We start from the raw sequence: 12,082 nt of genomic DNA on the forward strand, positions 1-12,082 counted from the left end.
TGACAGGGGGCGGGGCGACGTGGCGTGGAGCGACGCGGGGCGTGCGTGCGTGGAGGCGGGGCCCTGACGCCGACGGCGGCCGCCTTGGGCCGCGCGCTCGCTTTTGGCTCCTCCCCCTTCTCTTTCTCTCTCGCCACTCCCGGCGATTCGCAGGTGCAGTCCTTTCCCGAAGTGGAATGTACCAAGTGAAAGGGGGGGGGAGGGGAAGGAAAGCGGGTCGTACTACTACCACGTCGCTGGGGAGGGTGGAGAAAGGAAGAAAGGAACGTACCAAAAACGGAGAGCGCGGGGGGGGGGGAGGAAAAGCAGAGGAGACCGTACCAAGCAGCAGGATTAAAGAAAAAAAAAAGGGGGGGGGAACGATCCTTTTCCTAGTCTTCCTGCTGTAGAGCCGGCCTGGGGATGACGGGAAGTGTAGTGCAAGCTCTGGGCGGCGCCACATGGGTCTTGTGATGCCTGTGATGAAGTCACCTGCGGTTGTGGGGGGGGGAATGGTTTGCAAAGGGGTCATAAGGGAGATGGGAGACCTTTAAGGCAGTGTTTCTCAACCTTGGCCACTTGAAGATGTCCGGACTTCAACTCCCAGAATTCCCCAGCAGTGATTAGGACAGTGTTTCTCAACCTTGGCCACTTGAAGATGTCCGGACTTCAACTCCCAGAATTCCCCAGCAGTGGTTAGGACAGTGTTTCTCAACCTTGGCCACTTGAAGATGTCCGGACTTCAACTCCCAGAATTCCCCAGCAGTGGTTAGGACAGTGTTTCTCAACCTTGGCAACTTCAAGATGTCCGGACTTCAACTCCCAGAATTCCCCAGCAGTGGTTAGGACAGTGTTTCTCAACCTTGGCCACTTGAAGATGTCCGGACTTCAACTCCCAGAATTCCCCAGCAGTGATTAGGACAGTGTTTCTCAACCTTGGCCACTTGAAGATGTCCGGACTTCAACTCCCAGAATTCCCCAGCAGTGGTTAGGACAGTGTTTCTCAACCTTGGCCACTTGAAGATGTCCGGACTTCAACTCCCAGAATTCCCCAGCAGTGGTTAGGACAGTGTTTCTCAACCTTGGCAACTTGAAGATGTCCGGACTTCAACTCCCAGAATTCCCCAGCCAGCGAATGCTGGCTGGGGAATTCTGGGAGTTGAAGTCCGGACATCTTCAAGTTGCCAAGGTTGAGAAACACTGCTTTAAGGGTGCAATTTAATTCCTGCAAGAAGCTTTTACATATTTAGCTTTTATAGTTCTCTCTTCTACAGTTGCCTTCCCATCTTTGATCATCTGCAACCGTGGAATAACAGTTGTACTCACCCTTGTAACAATAATAACTTCTTCAGATCACCATTATGTTTACATTCTGCCCAACGCTTTCAAGTTTGATAGCAATTAATAACTTTGCTTAATTTTTATTCAATACTAGTTTTGGGGGGGGGGAAACTGTAAAACTATTTCATATGTGTGCCTTGTTTTTTTCCCTGTATTTGTTGTTGTTTTTCCCTTGTTTTTAACGGTTAAAATTGTTTCTAATAAAAACTTTTTCTTAAAAAAAATTTCCTGTAAGAGGTGCTGGGCTTTCGTGGTGTGCATCTAGTTTAGTTTGTTGTTGTAATATAGTTCCTTATGTAGGTGTGGGTCACCCATGGCCCAGTTCATACCAGGGCATGCAGAGCCACGCTGAACCACACAGGAGAAAACAAACTCCTAGAACGCCATAACATTCTGATAGTTCATAACATAACATCCTGAGATGTGCCCTACCATTGACGCCCAGGATTTGACCATATATAGACTGAGCAGTAGATTAGAAATTGTACTTTTACAGGCTGTTTTTAAGCACATGCTGATTGCTCCTCCTGCCTTTGTCCTATCTCAATAAAAGGGGCTCTCAGACCCCAATCTGGGTCGCTCCATCCCGAGAAAGGTCGTGTCCTGTCTTTTCTCCACATTGGCCTCATGGACGAACCACGGGAACGTTACATGTTTGTTTATTGGATTTACATGCCGCCCTTCTCCCAAAGGACTCAGGACGGCCTACAACATTTAAAACACACACACACACACATATATATATTACAAAAGTTTTATTGTCATTGCATCTCACTCAACGAAATTAAATGCCGTCTTCGGTGTACGTTGCAATTATGAAAATAAAAAAACGCAAGCATACATCCTTCACATTCCATGTAATTGAAATTGAAAACCTGATATTGCACTATGCCGTAGGATTCAATATGGTTACTCCCCTGGGAGAGACGCTGTTTTTCAACCTATTTGTCTGTGGGAAGTTTATCACCCGGCCACTCTCCCAGAAAAAAAATGAAATATCCTAGGGAAATATTGAAAAGGCAGAATATTTCTCTGGATGTGAAAAGAAACATGTTTTAAAACAGTGTTTTTCAACCACTGTGCCGTGGCACACTAGTGTGCCGTGACATAGTGTAAGGTGTGCCGTGGGAAAATTACTTTATATATAGTCAATATAGGCACAGAGTTAAAATTTTTTAACATTTTCCAATGGTGGTGTGCCTCGTGATTTTTTTCATGAAAAAAGTGTGCCTTTGCACAAAAAAGGTTGAAAAACACTGTTTTAAAAGACAGAATAGTTGCCTGTAGCTTCCTGCCCACCCCCACTTTGTCAATAGGCCCATTAAGACTAGCCAGGCTAGCCCACTTTACATAATAAAGACTTCCCCACTGCAGCTGCAGGGGGAAGGGATATTACTCAACTCTCCACATGGCATCTGAGAACTCACCTATACCTGGATTCAAAACAGCCTAGAGAGTAGCCCCCTGCGTGGCACCATGGGAGTCTGACAACCAATCAGAATACATTTCTTACACAGGAACAGGAAACAGAGAGGTGGGACTGAACAGGTTATAAAAAGCCTAGCAAGCCCCTCCTTCAGCCCTTCTCTTTTTCTCCACCAACATTGAAGTATGTGATCACCTTTTCTGTTCAGGACCTCAAGCCACGTGGTCCTGTCCACCATTAAAACCATCTTTCCAAGCAGCCTCCATGTCTCCAGTGTCTTTTTCCCCACTTGGAGCTGAACCCAGAAGGACATTTCTTTCAACATGTCCTTGTTTTTATTGGCCTGTACCGTCTGCCAGGGGGTAATAGTTTCCCCCCCCCTTGGGGGGTGCCCAGGATGAGATGGATCTTTAAGGACGTTTCGAACTTTCTGAAGGCAGCGGGGGGGCTATAAAACTCTTCCAAAGAGGGGAGGGGGCAACCCATGATCCTCTGGGCAATGGCGTTGACCCTCTGGAGTGCTGTCCTCTCTGCCACGGTGCAACTGGCGACCCATCTCCATGCAAAGAGGGGCTGCCAGGGGTTTAAAGGGAGGGGGTCTCTGGAAGGGGGATGTGGGGCAGAAGGCTTGGAGATGGGGGGGGTGTATGTGGGGAGAGGAGGGGTGTGGAGCTTCTGCCCCTTTGTGACATCTCCCTGCAAAAAGGGGTGCACAGCTGACCCCCCTAGAAATTGTGGGTGCTCCATCACTGGAGGTTTTTAAGAAGAGACTGGGTAGCCATGGGTCTGAAATGGTCTTGGGTCTCCTGCCTGAGCAGGGGGCTGGATTAGAAGACCTCCAAGGTCCCTCCCAACTCTGCTACTTTATAGGAAGGAAGGAAGGGAGGGAGGGAGGGAGGGAGGGAGGGAGGGAGGGAAGATAAAGAAAGTGAAAGGGAAGGGAAAAGGATGGGAGGGAGGGAAGAAAGGAAGGAAAGGAAGGGAGGGAAGAAGGAAAAAAGGATGGGAGGGAAGAAAGGAAGGAAAGGAAGGGAGGGAAGAAGGAAAAAGGATGGGAGGGAAGGGGGGAAGGAGGAAAGGAAGGAAGGGGAGGAAGGAAGGAAAAAGGATGGGAGGACGGGAAGGAAGAAAAAGAGGGAGGGAAGAATGAAAGGAAGATGGGAGGAAGAAAGGAAGTAAGATGGGAGGAAGGGAAGAGAAAGAAAGGGAAGGGAAGGGGGGAGGGAGAAAGGAACAGGGTCTCCTGCCTGAGCACGGGGCTGGACTAGAAGACCTCCAATGTCCCTCCCAACTCTGTTACTTTATAGGAAGAAAGGAAGGAAAGTAAGGGAGGGAAGAAGGAAAAAGGATGGGAGGGAAGGGGGGGAAGGAGGAAAGGAAGGAAGGGGAGGAAGGAAGGAAAAAGGATGGGAGGACGGGAAGGAAGAAAAAGAGGGAGGGAAGAATGAAAGGAAGATGGGAGGAAGAAAGGAAGTAAGATGGGAGGAAGGGAAGAGAAAGAAAGGGAAGGGAAGGGGGGAGGGAGAAAGGAACAGGGTCTCCTGCCTGAGCACGGGGCTGGACTAGAAGACCTCCAATGTCCCTCCCAACTCTGTTACTTTATAGGAAGAAAGGAAGGAAAGTAAGGGAGGGAAGAAGGAAAAAGGATGGTAGGGAACGGGGGAAAGAGGAAAGGAAGGAAGGGGAGGAAGGAAGGAAAAAGGATGGGAGGAAGGGAAGGAAGAAAAAGAGGGAGGGAAGAAAGAAAGGAAGATGGAAGAAAGGAAGGAAGATAGGAGGAAGGGAAGAGAAAGAAAGGAAAGGGAAGGGGGGAGGGAGGAAGGGAGAAAGGAACAGGGTCTCCTGCCCGAGCACGGGGCTGGACTAGAAGACCTCCAAGGCCCCTTCCAACTCTGCTATTTTCTATTCTGTTAAAATATATTTTCAGATTTGCAAGATTCTTGTTGCTACACCATGACAATGCAGGTAGTACTTGACTTACAACTGGCTGCTTGGTGACCATTCGAAATTGGGGCAGGGTCCCAAATGTGCTTTAGGACTCAAGGTCTGAAAGCCCCCTCTCCCCCCACCCCCAATCACTCGACCATATTTGGAGCACTCCGCAATCAGCCCACCTGTGCAGGGTTTAAGTATGGCCAGTTTAGAGAAAAGAATTAGGGGGACATGATAGCAGCCTTCCAATATCTCAGGGGTTGCCCCAAAGAAGAGGGAGTCAAGCTATTCTCCAAGGCACCTGAGGGCAGAACAAGAAGCAATGGGTGGAAACTAATCAAGGAGAGAAGCAACTTAGAACTGAGGAGAAACTTCCTGACAGTGAGGACAATTAACCAGTGGAACAGAAGTTGCCTCCAGAAGTTGTGAAAGCCCCAACACTGGAAGTCTTTAAGAAGATGCTGGATAGCCATTTGTCTGAAATGGTGAAGGGTTTCCTGCCTAGGCGGGGGGTTGGACTAGAAGACCTCCAAGGTCCCTTCCAACTCTGCTATTGCATTGTATTGTACTGTAATTGTATTAATGAAAAGGACTAGGGGAGACATGATAACAGTCTTCCTACATCTCAGGGGTTGCCCCAAAGAAGAGGGAGTCAAGCTGTTCTCCAAGGCCCCTGAGGGTAGAACAAGAAGCAATGGGTGGAAACTAATCAAGGAGAGAAGCAACTTAGAACCGAGGAGGAATTTCCTGACAGTGAGGACAATTAACCAGTGGAACAGCAAAGGAAGGAAGGAAGGAAGGAAGGAAGGAAGGAAGGAAGGAAGGAAGGAAGGAAGGGCAATGGGTGGAAACTAATCAAGGAGAGAAGCAACTTAGAACTGGAGGAAAAGTCAGGAGGAATTTCCTGACTTTTGAGAACAATTAACTAGTGGACCAGGAGTTGTGGATGATCCAACACTGGAGGTTTTTTAAGAAGAGGCTGTTAATATTAATCTGGAATGGTATAAGGTCTCCTGCTTGATCATGGGGCTGGACTAGAAGACCTCCAAAGTCCCTTCCGGCTCTGTTCTAATTCTGATCCTCCCGTCGCATAAACACGATTTGCAACATTTTCCTCCAAAACTGGTTTTTGACAAAAGCACCCCATAGCGCCCCGATCGACAGGTTCATTTAATGACTGCGGCATTCACTTAACGACCACCACAGATGGAACGTCCTAAAAACTGATCCGATCCCGTAACGACCCACTTTAGGACCGTCTCGACTTACGGCCATACGGCGCAGGATCCATCATGGTCGTAACTCGAGGACTACCAGCAGGATTTGCACAGTTTTAACCCTCATTTTGGCTTAAAGCTTTCCTGCTTGTCTATTCAAACATTTGCTCCGTAGCTCCAGCTGATTTGCCTTGAAACAATTAACCAGCATCTAACCTGGTTAGGGAGGCTGAAAGGACATTTCAGGCCTAAGGTAAACTGGGAAGGGGGGGGGGAACTCCCCAAAAGGCAATACAGAAACTTACGCCGATTTGTTTAGTGACTGAAGTTAAAATGGCACTGAAAAAAGGGATTTACGATGGTTTTTCACACTTACGACCATTGCAGCATTCCTGGGGTCAAAATTCAGACACTTTGGCATTTGACTCATATTTATATCATCCTCCTCTTTTAACGAACCCATAATCCCTTGCAGGGTGGAGTCTGGGCAACTGAATGGAGCAAGCACAGCGTTTAATGGCCGGATGCCTTTCCAGTCGCCAACGCGGAGTTTTGTTCAGTAGATATATTTTCATTTTGCTCAGAGAGAGAAATATCTGGCCTCCTGATTGTGAGGCGAGGGTGTCACCTCTAGGCCACCGCACCACTCAAACGGACTCATGTTTATGACGGTCGCAATATCCCGAGGTCATGAAGAATCCCCTTTTGCCCACCTTCCGACAAGCCCAGGGGTGACTAATCTTGGCAACGTTAAGGCCTATGGACTTCAATCCCCAGAATTCCCCAGTCAGGACATAATTCTGGCCTGGAAAGATCTCAAATATTTATTTTTATTTTATGTATTGAATTTACCTGCCAATATCCAGAGTGACTGTGGGCAGCTTGCAATGGCGTGAAAGCAAAGATGTAAATGCGGCGAGCAGGGGGTTGGACTAGAAGACCTCCGAGGTCCCTTCCAGCCCCGGGATTCTATATCAAAGTATGTTGTCTTCCAGATGGGTATAGGGGCCCAGCATTCTCCCAATCCCATCTTGCTGGGTTGATGGAGAATTGTCATCGTGTGAGTTGAGGTTTTTAAGCCAAGGTGGCGCAGTGGTGAAATGCAGCACTGCAGGCTACTTCAGCTGACTGCTAGTTCTGCAATTCGGCGGTTCAAATCTCACCGGCTCAGGGTTGACTCAGCCTTCCATCCTTCCGAGGTGGGTGAAATGAGGACCCCGATTGTTGTTGGGGGCGATATGCTGACTCTGTAAACCGCTTAGAGAAGGCTATAAAAACACTATGGAGTGGTATATAAATCTAAGTGCTATTGCTCTTCCTTCCTTCCTTCCTTCCTTCCTTCCTTCCTTCCTTCCTTCCCTCCTCCCTCCCTTCTTTCCTCCTTCCCTCAGCCTTCCATCCTTCCGAGGTGGGTGAAATGAGGACCCAGATTGTCAGCAATATGCTGACTCTGTAAACCGCTTAGAGAGGGCTGAAAGCCCTATGAAGCGGTAGATAAGTCTAACTGCTATTGCTATCTATCTATCTATCTATCTATCTATCTATCTATCTATCTATCTATCTATCATCTATCTATCTATCTATCTATCTATCTATCTATCTATCCAATCTTATCCCATCTATCAGCCATCTGTCTTTCTCTGTCTCTCTACCTATCATCCATCATCCATCCATCCATCCATCCATCCATCCATCCATCCATCCATCCATCCATCCATCCATCTATCTATCTATCTATCTATCTATATCTATCTATCTATGGGTGAAATGAGGACCCAGACTGTGGGGGCGATATGCTGACTCTGTAAACAGCTTAGAGAGGGCCGAAAGCCCTATGAAGCGGTATATAAGTGCTATTGCTATTTAAGGAAAGCAAATTAGGATTTGCAACCACTCAGGTAGACCCTGGCTGTCAGTGGAGGCTTCGCCAAATGGGAGAATCCTCTAAATCCTTGAGAGATTTTGGCTTTAATTCCTGCCTTTATTCTCTCGCACTAACATTCCCAATTTAATACTGATTTCTCTTCCATAACGTCATGTATCTTGTCTGTTTTCATCTGTAAGCCACGTGCCTGCTGCTCGTTTTTCCCCCCTTGTTATCAGCTAGGATCGTTTGGATGACCTCTTGGTATCCACATCCTTGCTTTAACCCTCTCTTGGTGATTTGGTGCACAGCTTCTCCGCATACCTTCTCCCCTGACCTCGGGAGTGGGGGAAGACGGCCACCCCCCCTTCAACACCCCCTTGTTGAAAACAAGGTTGAGATGCAACCTTTAATAACAGAAGTTACTACAGGTAGTCCCCGGCTTACGACCGCAACTGAGCCCGACGTTTCCCTTGCTAAGCGAGACCGCTGTTAAGTGAGTTTCGTCCCATTTTTAGGACCTTTCTTGCCGCCGACGTTAAGCGAATCGCCGCAGTTCTTAAGCTAGTCACACGGTTGTTAAGTGAATCTGGCTTCTCCCATGGACTCCGCTGATTCACAAAAGGAGCCCCACAACACTGCAATGGTCGTAAGTATGAGTCAGCGGCCAAGTGTATGAATTTTGATCACGTGACTATGGGGAAAGTGGCAGCGGTTGTAAGTGTGAAAAACAGTCGTAAGTCCCTCTTTTCGCTGCCATCCAAGCTTTGAACGGTCATTAAGTGAATCGTCGTAAATCAAGGACTACCCATAGAGTAATTCAGGCAAAGAAGACATAACTTAGAACAGTGTTTCTCAACCTTGGCAACTTGAAGATGTCCGGACTTCAACTCCCAGAATGCCCCAGCCAGCGAATGCTGGCTGGGGAACTCTGGGAGTTGAAGTCTGGACATCTTCAAGTTGACAAGGTTGAGAAACACTGACTTAGAATGTGCAGATTTCCGGCTGTCTAGTGCTGCCCTCTACTGGTCACAGAGGAGAACCACGTCTCTTGCCCGAGGAAGTTTGAGAGATTAACAGTTAACGGAAGAACAAGAGTCGGAAGAGACCTTGAAGGTCATTTAGTCCAACCCCCATACCATTCCAGACAGGGGGCTGCCCAGTCTCTTCTTAAAGCCTCCTGTTATGGAGTAGCCACAACTTCTGCAGGCAAGCCATTCCACTGATTAATTGTCCTCACTGTCTGGAAGCTTCTCCCTAGTTCTACGCTGGATCTCTCAAGAGAGAACAATATAATTAGTAGGAACCTTGGAGGTCTTCTAGTCCAACCCCACCCCTCTGCTCAGGCAGGAAACTCTGTACCATTTCAGACTATCCAACATCTTCTTAAAGACTTCCAGTGTTGGGGCATTCACATCTTCTGGAGGCAACTTCTGTTCCACTGATTAATTGTTCTAACTGTCAGGAAGTTTCTCCTCAGTTCTAAGTTGCTTCTCTCCTTGATTAGTTTCCACCCATTGCTTCTTGTCCTGCCCTCAGGTGCTTTGGAGAATAGCTCGACTCCTTTCCCTTTGAGGCAGCCCCTAAACTAGACCTACCAAATTTCCTGCAACCCACCTTCATGTTTTAGCTTGAACAGAATATAACACAATAACAAAGTTGGAAGGGACTTTGGAGGTCTTCAAGTCCAACCCCCTGCTCAAGCAGGAAACCCCAGACTATTCCAGACAGGTGGCTGTCCAGTCTCTTCTTGAAAACCTCCAGTGACGAAGCACCCACGACTTCTGGTGGAAAGCGGTTCCACTGGTTCATTGTTCTCACTTGCTATAAAGTTTCTCCTTAATTCCAAGTTGCTTCTCTCCTTGATTGGATTCCATCCATTGCTTCTTGCCTTCTGGTGCTTTGGATAATAATTTGACCCCCTCTTCTTTGGGGCAACCCCTGAGATATTGGAAGGCTGCTATCATGTCTCCCCTGGTCCTTCTTTTCATTAAACTAGACCTACCCAGTTCCTGCAACTGTTCTTCATATGTTTTAGTCTCCAGTCCCCTAATCCTCTTTGTTGCTCTTCTCTGCACTCTTTCCAAAGCCTCAACATTTTATTTTATTTTTTGCAACGACACAAAACTTCACACTTTCTCTTCCTGCAATCCTTCCACTTTCACTCTCATTTCCTCCACTTCTTTAAGATCTATTTTGATCCATAATGCATTCTGGGTGCCTCGATATATTTATCTGTCCTACATTTGCCACCTTCTCATCTCTCTCCTGGAGGTCTCTTAAATCTGCCGTCAGAATGGATGAGGTTCAAACAGATTTCAGGATCGGGTTGATCACATTTATACATTCAATGATCATATTGATCATGCTCTAGTAAACCGATATTAAATTTATGTTAATCCGTTGCCACGTTGATGTCGAAGTAGAAAGGTTCAGAGCCAGTGTTGTTCAAACTCGACAATTGGGAGCTGGGTGGACTTCAACTCCCAGAATTCCCTAGCTAGCATGGCTGGTTAGGGAATTCTGGGAGTTGAACTAAACTTAGCTTAAAATGCCAAGTTTGAAATGTACCCGTATAAATTTCCCTGCGGTAATCTGCTAGCTCCATGCCACACAAAATCTATTCCCTTCTTCCCATTTCTCCTAATTTCCCAAACGCAGAATAAATCTATTTCATTGCATAAACTCTGCTATTTTTAACCTCAAAGTAGCAGTCTTCAATAGGGTCCTCACCACGAAGCAAGATGGCGGCTAGGGCACTCTGGGAGTTGGAGTCCGTTTGTGGGAAAGCATGCTGGGCAGGGGATTCTGGGGGTTGGAGTCCAACTCAACGTATGACCACAATCGAGCTCAACAGTTCTCTTGCTAAGCAAAACAGATCTAGGTCTGTTTTGCCCAGTTTTATGACTCTTCTTCCCCCCCCCCCCGCGTTGTTAAGTGAATCACAGCACTTGCTGAGTGAGTAAGGTGGTTGTTAAGTTTAATCTGGCTTCTCGTGTGACTTGGGGTGCTATAACCGTCATAAATACGAGTCGGTCGATAAGCATCGGAATTCTGATCACGTGGAGATGTGACAACAGTTGTAAGAGTCAGAAATAGTCACCAGAGGCATTTCAGTGCGGCTGTAACTTCCGTCACTAAATGAACTGTCGTAAGTCGAGGACTTACCTGCGCGGTGAGGCCTGGTCCATCACCCATCACGGACACTAAAATGTTTTTCGGTCACCATCATGGCATGGCGGAGCTCGACTTTAAAACTGTGGCCCTTCCTTTGGCGCAAACTCTCCCAAATTCCCCTGCCAGTCCAAGGTTGTAAAATGAGGTTACGGCTCACTTAATAACCGCTGTGCTTAGCAAGGGAAATGCTGGTTCCTATTTTTGTACCTAAATGTCATTTTAGTCCACTTGGAGGCTGTTCAAAGATAACATCACTGGAAAAAAGTAACTTGTTTCTCCACACTTAGCGACCGTCGCAACCATCCCCGCAGTCACGTGATCAAAATCCAGAGGCTTGGCAACTGAGTCGTATTTATGGAAGTGGGGGGCTTGAACCGGAGCCCCCTAAGGAAAGAGACTGCCATGCCCATCGTCCTCCATCCTCAGTGGGGCGGGAGCGATGGGCTGGGGAGTCCCGTCCCATCCCATCCCTTTGCCAAATGGGGAGGGTCTGCCCTGCCCATCAGCCTCCTTCCTGGAGGGGAGCGATGGGCTTCGGATGTCTGGGATGGAGGAGCCCCCTAAGGAAAGAGACTACCATGCCCATCATCCTCAGTGGGGAGGGAGCGATGGGATGGGCAGTCCCACCCCATCCGCTGGGAAAATGGGGAGGGGGCCTTGGAGCTGGTCCTTCCCCAAGGACTGCCATGCCCATCATCCTCCATCCTCAGTGGAGAGGGAGCGATGGGCTGGGGAGTCCCATCCCATCCCTTTGCCAAATGGAGAGGGGCCGCCCTGCCCATCAGCCTCCTTCCTGGAGGGGAGCGATGGGCTTCTGGGATGGAGGAGGAGGGCTTGGAACCGGAGCCCCCTAAGGAGAGAGACTACCATGCCCATCATCCTCAGTGGGGAGAGAGCGATGGGCTGGGGAGCCCCGTCCCATCCCATCCCTTTGCCAAATGGGGAGGGTCCGCCCTGCCCATCAGCCTCCTCCTTGGAGGAGAGCGATGGGCTTCTGGGATGGAGGAGGAGGAGGAGGCTTGGAACTGGAGCCCCCTAAGGAAAGAGACTACCATGCCCATCATCCTCAGTGGGGAGGGAGCGATGGGATGGGCAGTCCCACCCTGTCCGCTGGGAAAATGTGGAGGGGGCCTTGGAGCTGGTCCT

Source organism: Thamnophis elegans, chromosome 4 (genome assembly GCF_009769535.1).
Source record: "Thamnophis elegans isolate rThaEle1 chromosome 4, rThaEle1.pri, whole genome shotgun sequence".
Lineage (NCBI taxonomy): Eukaryota > Metazoa > Chordata > Lepidosauria > Squamata > Colubridae > Thamnophis > Thamnophis elegans.